This window comes from Medicago sativa, chromosome 8 (assembly GCF_051527215.1).
Source record: "Medicago sativa cultivar Bolivia chromosome 8, Bolivia_mono, whole genome shotgun sequence".
NCBI classification, from domain to species: domain Eukaryota; kingdom Viridiplantae; phylum Streptophyta; class Magnoliopsida; order Fabales; family Fabaceae; genus Medicago; species Medicago sativa.
Genome location: NC_140756.1, coordinates 81839184 through 81845183, shown reverse-complemented (window position 1 = coordinate 81845183; position 6000 = coordinate 81839184). Strand labels below are relative to the sequence as shown.

General features: G+C 34.0%; 1 non-coding gene and 1 pseudogene across 1 annotated transcript; one reads left to right on the top strand and one right to left on the bottom strand.

Moving 5' to 3' along the window:
- The first annotated feature begins 2753 nt into the window (after nt 1-2753).
- LOC146902224 (uncharacterized) lies at nt 2754-5053 on the top strand (annotated as a pseudogene).
- TRNAS-AGA (transfer RNA serine (anticodon AGA)) lies at nt 3401-3483 on the bottom strand. Its single transcript has one exon. It is a non-coding gene; the product is annotated as a tRNA-Ser (tRNA).
- Nucleotides 5054-6000: the final 947 nt, after the last annotated feature.

Here is a 6000-nt window from a genome sequence, read left to right as displayed (position 1 = left end):
CAATCCAAAGGATCGGAAAGATCGTAATCATCAAAAATCCAAGACAAAGTCGTGTATGATTTTAAATATTTTATAATTTTTACATTTTCATAATGGAATATAGTATGAAAAAAGAAAATTCATCCGGTTTTATGGCAGATGTATTAATAGATCATATAGAAAAGGTAGATTTTACCTTAAAACCAAGAAAACTTCAAACATAAAAGTATTTTTTCTTTAATAAAAGAAAAATTATCTAGAGAAAATATTCTAAAATATGGATTGATGGTAGGAGAAGTTCCGGTACCAATGGAATCAACAGATGGATCCGTTGTAATATCCATAATAGACGAAGAACAAATTAACAATAGATTAAAACATCTATCGTTAGAAAAAAGACAAGATATGATATATTCATATATCAACTATCCAGATAATCATAAAAAGTACTTTTATGAAAGGAGTAGATTCGTAACTAGAACTTCTCATAGAAGATGGTAGAATGAATAAAAAACATTCATTAATAGCTGAAGGTAAAGGAAATTTAATAGGTGGAAAAATAAAATTTGATATAAATTTACAAATAGGTTTAAGTCTAAACGATATAGATCTAGGCAGTGTCTTTAGTAATTCATTATAAACTTAAAGATCAAGAACTTATGAGACCAGGAAACCATCCTTTTAGTATAAGTTACAAAATGAATTATGCACTAAGTAACTCTCATTATAGTATAGAATTTAGTGGAAGAGAAAAAATACAAATAGATGAACTATTTGCACCACTAGTAAATTTAGAATCACCAATTCTAAAACCACTAAAAAGGTCAAAATCAATTATGACTATAGAAAGAACACCTCTTCTAAAACAAGAAGAAAGTACTAGTGAACCAAAGTTTCTACCAGCAAGAACTTCATTAGATAGTTATGAAAAAAGAAAGCTTAATAAAGCTTTATCGAAATAAAACCGAACTTTCAGTATTAATAGAAAATTATAATGCCGGGAATAACAATAAAAAATGAACTAAGATTATTCGTAACAAAACTAGATAACCTAGTTAATAAAATAGAAGAAAATTTCTTAAGAATAGAAATGAAGAACACAATTTGGGGAATTCATGACTTAATGATTTTACAAATCTCATATATAGATGAAATGATAGAAGAATTAGAAGAAACAGAAAATATTTCGCTATACAAAGAAAGAGCCACAACCCCGTTATGGCCATCTCAAAAACTAATTGAATTTGAACAATCATTAGAAAAAATTCTATAATGCCTGGTTTAGGTTTAATAACGTAATTAAAGCTTTTTAAAGAAAGATTAGAGAATATAATCTCCGATATAGAATTTTATCATAGAAGAATTGTATTAAGACAAATTCTTTTTCATTCTAAAGAATTCATACAATACCATATAGAATATATTGAAGATTTCCTAAGGGAAATAGAAGATTTAGAAAATCTTACTAATACACAAAGAGAAAGAGCTAAAACACTTAAAACCATTTCAAGGGTTAATTAAAATCGAACAAATGTTAAATCAAGTTCGAGAAAATTCCGCCGGCGACTCGCGCGCAACCCGGTATCGAGCCGTAATACAATCCTAAGGGGTAAAAATGAAAATAAAGATAAAAGTAAAAATATCTTATTTTCAAAAAGACAAAAACTTTTTAAAATCACTTTTTTAAATAACCGATTTAAAAGGTTAAGTGCTATATGACACAATCTAGTACGTTAAAAAATCTTCAACGGACAAGATTTGTTGAAAGTCACATGACTTTTCCCGCCCAAAAGTCATGGAATCCTGGTCCGTTCATCTCATACAGGTGTGAGGTGTGAATCGAAATGTTGGATACATATAATTTGTGGCAAAAGGAAATCCAATCCCCTTTATGTCGACTTTTTTAATCTAAATTTTAGTTTTTAGCATGTATTTTGTTGCCCAAATCAAATCACACATTGCTAGTTTTTATGGATAAACATAAAGATTTGATGCAATCATTGATCTCCAAAGCACCAAAATAGCTTGTAACCTTGTGTACATAATAAAGAATGATATCTTGAATTTTTAGTGCACAACAATAGGAGATGAAATCCAGAGAACAATAACACGTTTGTTATTTGGTAGGCTGATAAGACATTTAATGTTCACCACAGAAAAAAAGTTAAATTTGAATTGTTTGTATTCATCAAATCCAAATATAATAGTATATCATATATCATAAAAAGAACAAAAACAAAAGGTGTAGAAAAAACACGTTTGTTATTTGGTAGGCTGATAAGACATTTAATGTTCACCACAGAAAAAAAGTTAAATTTGAATTGTTTGTATTCACATGTGAAGCCCGATACTTCAAAATAGATGATGTATCGTATCTCCCGCGTATCCCGCACCGATACCTCGCCCGATACTTCGATACGTATCCGGAGAGTATCTAAATATTAAATTTTATTTTTTTTAAAAATAATTATCCGATACTTCCCGATACACACGGATACTTGTGTTTTTTATATTATTTTGATTTCGTTTTTTTTTTTAAAAATAAGAATAAAAACATTATGGTACTATAATATATATACATTTCATTTATCTTTCTTTGGTGCCAAGTACGACCCACACCACACCACACAAACAATTGCATCTTTCCCTTTCTAAAAAAGTAGGGTTTCAACTTTTTCTTCCAAAGTGGTCGTCGTCCACTTTGGCCACCGTCGAATCGCTCGGCCATTTTCTTGTCAAGGAAAGAAGATGGATATAAGGAAGGACAATCAAGAATGTGGGACATTAGTAGAGATGCGCATGAACCGCTTGATGATGTTGGAATTAAGTTAGCAGAGTTGTCTTTGGATGAACCGGATTTGGAAGCCGATTTGTATCTTGATGATGGGAATGAAGGAGAGGAGATGTAAAAGTTAGTTACATGTTAGTGTTAACTCTTGGCACCGATGTGTTCTTTTTTGGATATAGTGCTTTTTTGGATCGATATAGTATAGCACTAAAAATGTTCCTTTTGGATATAGTGTAACATTGATGTATAGCACCGATGGTGCTCTTTTTGGTATATATTGCGTATGTAATTGATCGATGACCACTCTCTTAATCGTCAATATTATTTATATTTATGTTAATGTGCTACGAGTACTGGTTTCTTGTGTTTGTTAATATATTTGCATATTAAAAAAATGGTTATAATTATATTGTACATTTAATTATATAATTTTTTTTATTAACGTATCTCACCCGTATCGTATCTTGATTTTTGAAATTTTTCCGTATCGGCGTATCGGTGCGGTATCGTATCCGTATCGTATCTCGTATCCGGGCTTCACAGTATTCATCAAATCCAAATATAATAGTATATCCAAATATAATAGTATATCATATATCATAAAAAGAACAAAAACAAAAGGTGTAGAAAAAACGTGGACGGCAGGATTCGAACACTGCGCGGGCAAAGCCCACATGATTTCTAGTCATGCCCGATAACCACTCCGGCACGTCCACGATGTGACATTTCACTTCGAATTAATATATTCCTTTTGTTGCTATTCGACTCGCTAATAACCATAAGAGCATCTCCAATGGGGGGTCCTTACTTAACAAGGACCACTCCCCGTTAAAGACCCTCCATTGGAGGAAGAAAAATTGAGTCCCCGTTAAGGAACGGACAACTATATAAGGACCTCTCTCTCCTAGGTAACTAACGGGTCCCACGTTTAAAAAGTAATAAAATGTGTACTACTTGGTCCCACTTGCATAAAGAATTAATAAAATGTGTACTACTTGGTCCCACTTGCATAAAGAAGTAATAAAATGTGTACTACTTGGTCCCACTTGTAAAAATGAGTAATAGATAAATTATTTTTGTTTAATATGTAAAGATTGTTGAGATATTGTTTTATTCTTGCTGCATAATCTAAGGGATTTAATTCATGTAAAATAGGAAAGGTGTAAATATGAGATTTCCTATTCCTATTTGTTAGGAGTAACAAGACGATCACAAACTCGTATCTCTATGTAATTATAGGCTATATAATCCTTGTACATGTTCAATGAAAAATATATCAATCAAAGAGAAAATATTCTTCTCAAATCAAACTTGGTACCGTAGCTAGGTCTAAACCTAGTGCCATGAGCAAATCAGTATTCGAAGATGTTGAAACATCAAAAAGGAATCATGAAATCTCTACCACTAAGTCTCGCTCTGCTCCAATTATTATTCCGCCGTAAAGTTCATCCTTCAATGCGGGGATTATACTCAATGAAACGAATTACGACATGTGGTCTCGGATCATGGAGATGCATCTTGCCGAAAAGGAGAAGCTATCGTTTGTTCGTGGTAACACTCAACCACCCACAGAGAAAGATGATGGATACGAGAAGTGGTACACCGACAATCGAAAGTTAAACGGTGGCCGCCGATGTCTATGTCTCCGGATATTATGAAGCGGTATATTCGCCTAAAACCGCCCGAGATATTTGGAAAGCTTTATCAAAGGCCTTTTATGATGGAGCAGATGAATTGCAAGTTTTCACATTGAATCAAAGGGCTTTCTCTTCCAAACGAACGGAAAATCGCTTCGTTTATTATGGAGAATTGGTTGAAATTTTCGCAGAACCGGATCATCGAGACAAGGTGATTATGGAATGTGAAAAAGATGTTGCGGCTTATCACAAGTCGGTTCGGCGACAACGAGTGCACATATTCCTTACCGGTTTGGATGGTGAATTCGAACAGATCCGTGGTGAAATCTTGCGCAAAGATCCGGTTCCCGAGTTAGAAGAATGCTACTCAATGGTCCGCCGCGAGTTTGTTCGACAAACAACAATGAGTGGAGAATTTGAATAGCCCGAGGCTTCAGCCATGGTGAGCAGGAACAAAACGAATCAAAATGTTTTTCCTCAAAAACAAGATCGGACAAGGAGCAACAAGTCCAACCTTAAGTGTAGTCATTGTGGCCAATTTGGTCATATTAAAGATCGTTGTTTTGAGATTGTAGGGTATCCGTAATGGTGGGATCATAACCGTGACCGAAAGAAGCATTCATACAAAAATTCTCGTTGCCAGTTGTAGAAACAAAGACCGATATGGAAGATGCGGCCGAAAAAGCTCGGCTTTGATAACAACAGGAGGTAATGGTGGTAAGGTTTTAAATTCAGTTGCCTTTGTTTCTAATAGTACATGGATAATTGATTCCGGAGCCACCGATCATATGACTTTTGATTCTAGACAAATCTCACATCTAACATCTTCCTCGCAAAAATTTATTTCCACCGCTAATGGTTCCTCGGCACTTTGTTATTGGTGAAGGGGATGTATCTCTCGATCGATACTTTGAACTTAAATTTCGTTTTAGTTGTCCCGTCTTTAGCATACAACCTTTTGTCAGCTTCTAAAATTACTACCGCTTTATCTTGTGTTGTGATTTTTTGGCCCGAATATTGTGTTTTTAAGGACATCCAAACGAAGCGTACGATTGGTTATGGTACTAGACAAGGGAATCCGTATTACACGAACTTGGAGCCACATAGCTCAACTCAATTACAATGAGCCTTGACAGCAGACGGTATTGAAGGAAAAGGGAGAAAATCGTAGATTTGGCTATGGCATCGACGTTTGGGGCATGCTTCCTTTGGATACCTTAGAAAATTATTTAAAAATTTTGATGTTTCAAGTTTCAAGTGTGATGTTTGTGAACTTGCAAAGAGTCACCGTGTTTCATTTCCATTAAGCATGAATAAAAGTTCAATTCCTTTTATGGTTTTACACTCGATGTTTGGGGTCCATCAAAGGTGGCTACCTTAGGTGGATCCCGTTGGTTTGTTACTTTTATTGACGATTGTACTAGAATGACTTGGGTATGTTTAATGAAATCCAAAAGTGAGGTTAATTTGTTGTTTCAAAAATTTCATAAAATGATATGTACACAATATAATGTCAAGGTGCGAGTTCTACGCAAAGGACAATGGGGGGAATATTTAAGTTACGAATTTAGGCGTACTTAGAAGCACAAGGAATTG